Genomic DNA, 9,967 nt, shown 5'->3' on the forward strand with positions numbered 1-9,967 from the left:
ATAGTATTCTCAAAGTAAGTGGGTCTGCCTGAAGCTTTCATAGGGGTAAAATTAATTTCTCAATTGATCCTTTTAAGATATGAGAATAGATCAGTAATGGCATTCAATTTGATCTACATTTTGTGACATGCAACACAGTCAAAATAACCAAAGAAAATAAGACAAGGAAAAAATAAATTGGAATTAGTCTGTCATTATGCTGTCAAACAAGTTGTAAAGAGAAGACACCCATGCGTACACACAAACAGCCAGAACCTAGAGTTCTTATCTCTGACTGGTGACAAAGAGACACCGTTGATATCCAGTGACACTCAACAGGGTTTACAAATCCTGAAACTCTAAAGATGGTCATCAAACCTATGATACAAATTACGTGGTCAACATTAGTACATTCTGCCAACATAATAGTGATGAATCTTTTTTTTTCTCTGTTAGTTTAGACAAGATTTCTCTGTGTAGCCCTGGCTGTCCTGGAACTCACTCTATACCAGGCTGGCCTGGAACTCAAATCCACCTGCCTCTGCTTACAGAGTGACAGAATTAAAAATATGTACCACCACTGCCTGGCTCATAGTGATGAATCTTAATGAGATCATTCATCATTATATTCTCCGTCTGCCTCATTTTCATGTCCATCTTTTATAACTTTGATAATTTATTCTCTTCTCTCATGACTTGCCCTTAAGAAATGGAGGTACTCCATAAGCCACTCAAGCATTCCCTGGGGTCCAAAGGACATCCCTGCTGAGGTCCATTTGTTATTGACAGCCTGACCCATAGGTGAAAAGATCCATCATTTTGGTAAAATGTAGGCTCTTCTAAGGGTTGAAAACACAAGTCTTAACCACAGTGTAGCTTACTAACATCTCTCTGATCGGATTTGAAGCCTGCTCCGTGGAAGAGAATTTCGTGTCTGGTATTGTAATCTTGGTCAGAAGCCCATGGCCTGTCATAGGCCCTCAGAGTAAACTTGTTATTGTCATTTGGCTAAATGGTTATGTTGTTGAACTACCTTCTAAATACATATGCTTATACCTTTAGATTAATACTCTCAACCGGGCAATAGTGGTGCACACCTTTAATCCCAGCACTCATGAGGCAGAGCCAGGTGGATCTCTGTGAGTTCGAGGCCAGTCTGGTCTACAGAGCAAGATCCAGGTCAGGCACCAAAGTTACACAGAGAAATCCTGTCTCGAAAAACCAAAAAAAAAAAAAAAAAAAAAAAACAAAACCTCTCTCCAGCTTAGTTAAAGAAACTTCTTTTTGCAGTCCAAGCAGAAACTCATAACTAGCTAGAGTGGTGATAATAAGTGTCTGTGGAGTCCTCAGCCTTAAGTGAGATGAACATCACTGACAAGGGCACAGAAAGACAGTAAGCATTGAAGAATGGAGAGGGGAGCTATGAAACGCCTACTTCTGGGCATGGCGAGGCTGTGTGTACCCCTGAACTCAGGCATCTGTGGCCACCTGCCCAACTCCGGAACAAACGCAAGCCACCCAAAACTCCAACACGAATGGTGGAGGAGTTCATGAGACACCACCTCTAAGTAAAGGATGAATGCGTGGTTGTTGGGGGAAGTAGAGTCATTTTTCTTTGGGAGTATAACCAGTAGTAGGTTACCCATGCTCTAGTAGATGACCCCACACCCATGCACATATGGGCAGAGCTAACTAGTGGGATAGTATAACAAAATAAGAGACAAAGTTATGAAGTTGGGAGGGAATGTGATGAAGGGAGTCCAAGGGGAGTTGGAAAGGGGACATAAGGAGTAGTTATACCTGAAATGCATTGCATATATGTATGAAATTATCAAAGAATAAATGAAATATTATTGAAAAAAGAAAGTAATCAGGCCCTATAAAATATAGTATGTGCATAAATAATAGCTGCTTTATCTGTTGTGACATTTTTCAATTAAAGATTGTGAGTAGTCTTGTTACTAAAATGTAGGTAATTTGGAGTTCAATTATTTGGGGGTTTATGAGATTTTTTTCTGTTTTTTTTGGTTTTTTTGGTTTTTTTTTTTTTTTTTTTTGGTTTTTCGAGACAGGGTTTCTCTGTGTAGCTTTGCGCCTCTCCTGGAACTCGCTTGGTAGCCCAGGCTGGCCTCGAACTCACAGAGATCCGCCTGGCTCTGCCTCCCGAGTGCTGGGATTAAAGGCGTGCGCCACCACCGCCCGGCTTTTTTTTCTGTTTAAGAGGAAACAATATAAGGTTCTCCTTTGCCTTGTGGGTTTTAGCATAGATTTGCATGGATGAGGAACAGAGCTGCAGTTTATTGAACCTCTGCTGATCAAGATGGGCTAGGTCACATCTGGTTACTGTCCTGGGAAATCACTTTCATAGTGATTTCTAAATTTATCCAAAGAGGTTTTTAAGTTTATTCTATGAAAAATTTTAGGCTAATGCTGTGGGATGTTCTGTATGGCAAATGAGTTGCTGATTGGTCAATAAATAAATCACTGATTGGCCAGTGGCCAAGTATAGGCGGGACAAGGAGGAGAATAAAGCTGGAAAGTGGAAGGCTGAGTCAGAGAGACACTGCCAGCCGCCACGATGACAAACAGCATGTGAAGATGCCGTTAAGCCACGAGCCATGTGGCAAGGTATAGATTAATGGAAATGGATTAATTTAAGCTATAAGAACAGTTAGCAAGAAGCCTGCCATGGCCATACAGTTTGTAACCAATATAAGTCTCTGTGTTTACTTGGTCCGGTCTGAGCAGCTGTGGGACTGGCAGGTGAGAGAGATTTGTCCTGACTGTGGGCCAGGCAGGAAAACTCAAGCTACAGGCTAATTATACTTTATTGACTAAGTTTGTAAATAAACTTGTTTATCCAACTAAAAATGTAAGTATGTTGGTGTGGCACTGTGTATCTTATGAATGTCATGTGATTTCTCATAACAAAATTCTAAGGTAGTTACTGTTTGGGCCATTTTCTAGGTAAGAAGTTTAAAATGTAAGATATTTAATGAATTGTCCTTAAAAAAGTAAATAACAAAGATGAGATTTTAACTCAAGTTTGCATGGTCCCAAGGGTGAGGAGCTCCCCAAGAGTTAGTTGAGAGTCCTCAATGCTGTAGGAACTTAGGGAATGCTGGGTAGAATTCTGCTTGACCTCTGATAGGCACAGCAGGACCTGGGAGCCACTTCCTCTCTGATTCTGTTCTGATCCCATTCAGGAGCACTGTCACAGCACAGGTTTCCATGCCCTCAGCTGTCACTATACAAACACAGAGAGCATGGATTCAGGACGAGTGCATACTGCAGCAGCCTCTCCACGTGACAGCCCAGAGCCACCTTCCAGAACGGCTGCATTCTCTTGAAGATCCGTCTTCACTCCTATTACAAGGAATAACGCTAATTATTTTCCTTCTTGTGGTGATTTAATGCTCCTCAGAGCTGGTGCCCTTGATTGTGAAGCTGGCCTAGAACACTCACGCCCAGGGATACAAATGCTACATAATAAGAAATTCATTTTCTGTTTGACTTTGTAGGTGAAATTACACTCTGTTGCCACTCCTATCTGTTGCCAAGAAAGGTGTTAATGAAACAAGACTTCAGGGATTTGTTTTCAAAGTTGTCTTCCATTACACCCAGTGGTCTAAAAATGCCTTTTAAAATCTATGTGTCAGGACACAACGGGGCAGGGTGCGGGAAAGACAGTCTTGGTAACTCTCAGTCAGACCCAACAGTCCCATACGTTGTTTCATCTCTAGACTGAAAGGCCAAGATGGGCTCGGAGGTCTTAAGTTAGCGCGGAGAGCCGTTCTCAGATGGAAACCACACAAGTTCAAGTTTCACTGTTGGAGCCCACGATTTGGGTTGACTTTAAAATGGATGTTTCAATTCATCAAAAACTCAGAAGTTGCTACAGAGCCAACCATCCTTCACAAAGGCAGGATCTCTTGATAATAGCACTTTAATCTGAGAGTGGTTTCTGAAGCAAGGGTTTTAATGGTGAGATGAAGGACCTTGGACCATTTCCCTGTGGGCACACTCTGAGTTCTCATGCTGGAGGGACCTGAGCAGTGAGGAGGGGGAGGATGTAAGCAGCAGCCTGTCCAAATGGCTCTAGCCTCAGGAACGCTCACCAAAGTGTCTTCCGGCATCTTCTTGTAACCAGGCCAGTTCATTATGACTTAATGTTGGCACAGACCTGATCAAGGCCAGCCAGGTTTGTAGCCATTCTGTACCCATGAGACAGATACCTTTGAGTTATATTTCTGTGCTTCTGGTCCACACACGAGGTGAGCAGCTCATACTTACCTTCTTGTGTCACTGTTAACAGCCTAATGAGTTCAGCACCCAAGCTAGAACTGGTTGACAGATGAGAAAACACATTAGTGTAATTCTATAGCCCCAGGTAATGTGTTTCTACCTAGACCATGCTAGAGAAACACAAAACAGCTTTTTAAATAAATAAACAAGTGTTCATTAGGGAGTTATTTTGTTTTTAAAATGATGAAAACCATGTCAAACTCCCAGAGACAAGTTATGGAAGAACCAATTGTTCATTTTAACATTTTCTAAGCACTCTTGGCCTATATTAATCTTTCATTTTTTCCTGTGTTACACTGTTGGTTTTATTATATAGGTAGGAAATCATTTTCCCATTGCTGGTGGAACTGTTTGGGAAGGTTGTGGGACCTTTGGTGTATGGGGCCTAACTGTAGGGAGTAGACATCGGAGGCTATGAGCCTTCACGTTTGTAGCACAATCATGCTTCCTGTCCGTCTCTGCTCTCTGTTCTTCTGAGATGTGAGAAGGTAAGGAAAAACAGCAGAATGCCATACCCTCCCTTTCTGCTTTCATAGACCATACCCTCAAGCCATAGCCAAAACTGAGTCTTCCTCACATAAGCTGCTTCTTTCCTGGCACTTGATTACAGAAATGAGAAAAGCAACTAGCACGGAAGGTTGCTCTCAAGAACTTGGGTTGTTGATGTGACTACATGATTATGCAGTTTGTAGCTTAGGGGACTGCTTTGCAGGGTAATGTAGGAATGTTTGGAGCTGCAGACCAGAGAAGCGCTAAATCAAAGCAGAGCTTAACATGTTATTCTGGTGGAAGCCCAGGAGACCTGAATGAAACAAAACAAGACTGGAGACGTGAAGGGTTGTCTATGTTTCTTTTTCTACAGAGATACAGGTGAGGGGACCTAGCCAAGATCTCCCTGCCACAGTGCCTTCTCACTGTTCAAGAGATAGAGGTGAGGGGACTGAGCCAAGATCTCCCTGCCACAGTGCCTTCTCACTCTTCTACAGAGATAGAGGTGAGGGGACCGAGCCAAGATCTCCCCACTACAGTGACTTCTCACTCCCAGAAGATGATATTCTTGTTATGGCTGATCTTCACTATAAACTTGAACAGATGAGAGGCACATCTGGGTTTGTCTCTGAAGCAGTTTCCAGAGAGAGGCACTAAGGTTGGATGATACTGCCCGAACATGGGCAGCACCATTCTCTTGGCTGAGGTTCCATAGTGAATAAAATGGAGAAAGCAGGGGGAGCATCAGCACTCATTGTTTTCTGCTTCCTGGTTGCCTCAGGGTCCTTCCTCCACACTCTCACTGACATGATGAACACAAATACACTGTCCCTTGAGTTGCTTTTGTTGAGTATTTTGTTACAGCAATAAGAAATATAACTAATACTAACCTTCAAACCATGACACAAAGTTAATCCTTCGTCTCTGAAGTTGTTTCTTGTCAGATGTTTGGTTATAGCCATCTGCAAACTAACTAATGTGGGTACAGATAGGTAGACGACAGATGCCGGTAGTAATGATAATGATGGTGGTGATGATGATAGGCTGCAGTAAAGGAGAGAGAGAGAGAGAGAGAGAGAGAGAGAGAGAGAGAGAGAGAGAGAGAGAGAGAGAGAGAGAGAGATGACAGACTAATAGATAAAATATAAGTTTAATCTGGAAAGGCAAACAAGGCTTATTTTGGGGCTCTGTATAAACTCTCAACTAACTTTTATCCTCAGTAAGTAGGTTGATATTAGAATATGCAGAATTGAAACTGACATTCATGAGTTAGAGGCATCATGAGATGAGACCAGAAGCCCTGTGGATTTTACCATCTCCTCATATTTTAAAATATTTTTTCTGTGCTCAAAATCCCTCATGTTTTTTGCCCAAGTTTTAAAGAAGAGAACATCCTAGGCAATCAGCATCTCTCACAGTAGAACAGGAAGAGAGTTTGATGGAGTTCTTACCTTTGCCCTAGTTTTCTGAAACACCTCCTGACATGGGTCTATGTTGACAGTAGTTAGCAAGTTCCTCTATCCTTTTCCACTTACACCGGTTCTTCACTAAATAAGGAAGGCAGCCAAGCACTGGTGAATCAGTGTGAGATGTCGTGGGAGAAATAGTCATCTTCCCTCTCCCTAGTGTCCACTCTCAGCTCTTGCTGCCTAGAGATCATTACTATTAATAATGTCAGGCCCGAGGCTAAATGACTCGAATATATTAGCACATTTAATACTCATCGCAGTCCAGTGAGATGCTGAGCTACTCATAGCTTTTGCAAATTAGAATCAGAAAAATTTTAATTATGCAAATCTGAAATTGTTTAATATAAAGTATCAACACATTCTCACTTCATTTGCACAATTTCAAACATAGCAATAGCAAGTCACTCTCAATTTAAAATATTACAAAGAATTCCCTAATTCAAAATTAAGCCTAAAATGTTAGGTTTGGAGACATGCATCATAGTTCCAGCTACCTGGGGGACTGAGGCCAGAGAATAATGTGATTGACAATAGGCTAGCCTACATAATGAGACTCTTTCTCAATTAGAAACCCAATAAAAAATTACAAAGAATAAAAAGGTAAGCCTAGATAATTTTAATTCAGACCTACACCTTGCTCACATATGGCTGATACTTTTGCTGAAAAAATAATAATTGTTAGGATTAAAGTTAAAGCTTACTGAACACTAGCTAAGCGCTTCAAGGATTTGAAGCTATCTATTTTTAACAGGAGAGAAAATCCTGCCGAATAGAACCATTATTATCCCCAGTCTGCAGAGAAGGAAGAGATGATGTGCCACTGTTGAGGAAGAAGGTGGAACCCAGCCTCACTCCAAAGGATTAATCCTTTGTTGCATGTATCTTTAATTAAATAAGCTTTTAGAACAACTGCCCCCCTCCTGTAACATATGCTTGCCTTGTGGATTTATATTCTTACCTTTGAAATCAAACTGTGGAGTAGTTAAGTAGCTTGTCCACAGCCTCAAAGCTAATGGAACCCATACTCACCTGACAGGGATAGGTGAGCTAGCAAACACAGGCAGCTCTCCAGGGACATCAGTCCTGTTGCTCACCTCTACTGGCTCCCAGATGAGCATGCATCAACCCTGCAGGCTATCTCTGTACCTCTTTCACTGCCGGAACTATCAAGATGTGTCTGAGAAAGCACATGTGTCCACATGCTCGACATCCTTCTTACTCCTTCAGTTCCAGCCTTGACAGAAAACATCTGGCAAGGAAATTTTTTCAAAGGCTCACACTCCTGCTGATGTGTTTTCTAACTTGTGCTTGCTAGAATACATGCCTGACTCAGGCCAAGTCCTTGGGGGATCAGTTGCTGACATAATCATACCTTCTCCTTCTCTATGTTCTCTCCCACAGACTGATTTAGCAGGACATGCTTAACCCTACAGAAAGTACAGGATAGATACAGTTGGCCACAGAATCACAAAAACTGTTCGGTAAGTTGTCAAAGGACAAAATTGAGAATGCGTCTCTCCACTGAGCGGAATGCCCGAGCAGAGTCACAGCGTTGCTATTATTTCCTCTTCCACACTGTGAAGTACTCAAAATGCAATGCTGTGCTCTGAAAGACCACTGCAGGCATATTTTGCATAGGAGGGATCTTTGTATTCTGCTTTTTATGTTGCCTATAGACAGAATATCAATGATCTAGTACTGTGTGTGTGTGTGTGTGTGTGTGTGTGTGTGTGTGTGTGTGTGCACACGCATCTGCAACTGCACATGTGCCACAAAGACTGGGTAGAACAGAAGTTTTCTCAGGCAAGCTAACCCTACCAATTGTACATCCTCTTTAGCACAAAGTGAAGCACCTTGCTTAGAAGTGTAGAACTCCTGGAAAAGGAACAGGCTCCAGCTCTCCATCACCATGTGGTCACTGTCCCTATGTGAGGGTGAGAAGCTGGCCTGCTTCCAGGATAACTGAAGTAACTTCCTGAAGAAACTGAAATTAATATGCAGATATTAGTTCCTATTATGTTACAAGTTGGTTTTTTATGCTTAATATATTGATTTATATCATGTATGAATATACAATAAAATATACTAAATATATATAAAATATTTAACAAATTATTTTTAATATATTTATTGAATATTTGTTTATATAACAGAGCATACACTTCTTTGTAAATGATATACTTTAAACTATTCACACATTAATTCAAATAAACTGCACAGCTGTTTCTTGTTGCAGATTATTATTTTAAAATGTGTTACATTTGTTTATGCTGTGGACCATTTGTTTAATGATGCAAAGATGTGTTGCATTCTTTTATGTTGCATTTGTTTAACTCTGTGAAGCTGTGTTACTGTGCCTGTCTAAATCATCTGATTGGTCTAATAACGAGGTGAATGGCCAAAAGTGAGGCAGGAGGAAGGATAGGCTGGGCTGGCAGGCAGAGAGAATAAACAGAAGGAAAAAAAAGAGCAAAGGGGAAGATCAAAGAGTGAGAATAGAAGGGGCCAGCCACCCAGCCACCCAGCCACCCAGCCACCCAGCCACCCAGCCACCCAGCCACCCAGCCACTCAGCCACCCAGCCACCCAGCCACTCAGCCACCCAGCCACCCAGCCACCCAGCCACAGCCACCCAGCCACCCAGCCACAGCCACCCAGCCACACAGGCACTCAGCCACCCAGCCACTCAGCCACCCAGCCACCCAGCCACCCAGCCACTCAGCCACCCAGCCACCCAGCCACAGCCACCCAGCCACCCAGCAGCAGCCACCCAGCCACACAGCCACTCAGCCACCCAGCCACTCAGCCACCCAGCCACCCAGCCACCCAGCCACAGCCACACAGCCACACAGCCACACAGCCAAACATGTTGTAAGGAGGAAAGAAAAGATATACAGAAATAAAAAAAGGTAAAAGCCCAGAGGCAAAAGGTAGACAGGGTAATTTAAGTTAAGAAAAGCTGACTAGCATCAAGCCAAGATAAGGGCATTCATAAGAAAGAATTACATCTTACGTATAATTATTTGGGAGCTGGGTGGCGGGCCCCCAAAAGACCAAAGAGTAAAAAAAAAAAAAAAAAGCCAACAACAGTTTCTACTTTCTTGTCATAAGCATAAGCAAGCCTCAGTGCTCAGCATTTTGGTTTTCTGGCATCTGTTAGGTGCTCAATCTACAGCACACTAAAACTGACATAGGATCTGTGCGTTCTGCTCTCTAAAACTGACATAGGATCTGTGCGTTCTGCTCTCGGATGCAGAAGTAGAACACAGGTACATCTGTGCCATCCACTGTGGTGTATCAACACTGGAGCCTGTCTGCAGCTCACTGCTGTCATCACACCCACCGCTCTCCTACCAGTGGAGGTAAGGCATGCCAGGCAACTTCCTCATCTCCCTGCTGCTGGCTTCCAGGAGAAGGTGGAGACTCTTCCTCTACTTTTCTTTCTTTCTGAATAAGTGCAGCAAAGGTAGGGGCATGTCACACAGGACAGGCGCCCTTTGAGGGGACGGTGTGCACCCTAAACAGGGACACTAGCTGCTTGCTCAGAGAAGCCCAGGAAGCCCACAGAGTGTGGACAGGTCTGCTCAGACAGCAGGTGTGGGGGTGAACACACTCTTCCCTGCCCTTCGCAGACCACTGAGTCTGCAGGGAACAAGGATCTAGAGGAAATGTCAAGGAAACAGCTACTTGTTAAAGGTCAAAGCTGATTCTGGCTGCTGGGTGTAA

The 9,967-nt window shown here is 42.9% G+C and overlaps 1 long non-coding RNA gene across 1 annotated transcript; it reads left to right on the top strand.

Moving 5' to 3' along the window:
* Positions 1 to 5,159: 5,159 nt before the first annotated feature.
* Positions 5,160 to 9,629, top strand: LOC128107747 (uncharacterized). Its single transcript, XR_008217202.1, has 3 exons — positions 5,160 to 5,278; positions 7,644 to 7,723; positions 9,470 to 9,629. It is a non-coding gene; the product is annotated as an uncharacterized LOC128107747 (long non-coding RNA).
* The last annotated feature ends 338 nt before the right edge of the window (positions 9,630 to 9,967 follow it).

This window comes from Peromyscus californicus, unplaced genomic scaffold (assembly GCF_007827085.1).
Source record: "Peromyscus californicus insignis strain IS unplaced genomic scaffold, ASM782708v3 Scaffold_12__1_contigs__length_115047231, whole genome shotgun sequence".
NCBI lineage: Eukaryota > Metazoa > Chordata > Mammalia > Rodentia > Cricetidae > Peromyscus > Peromyscus californicus.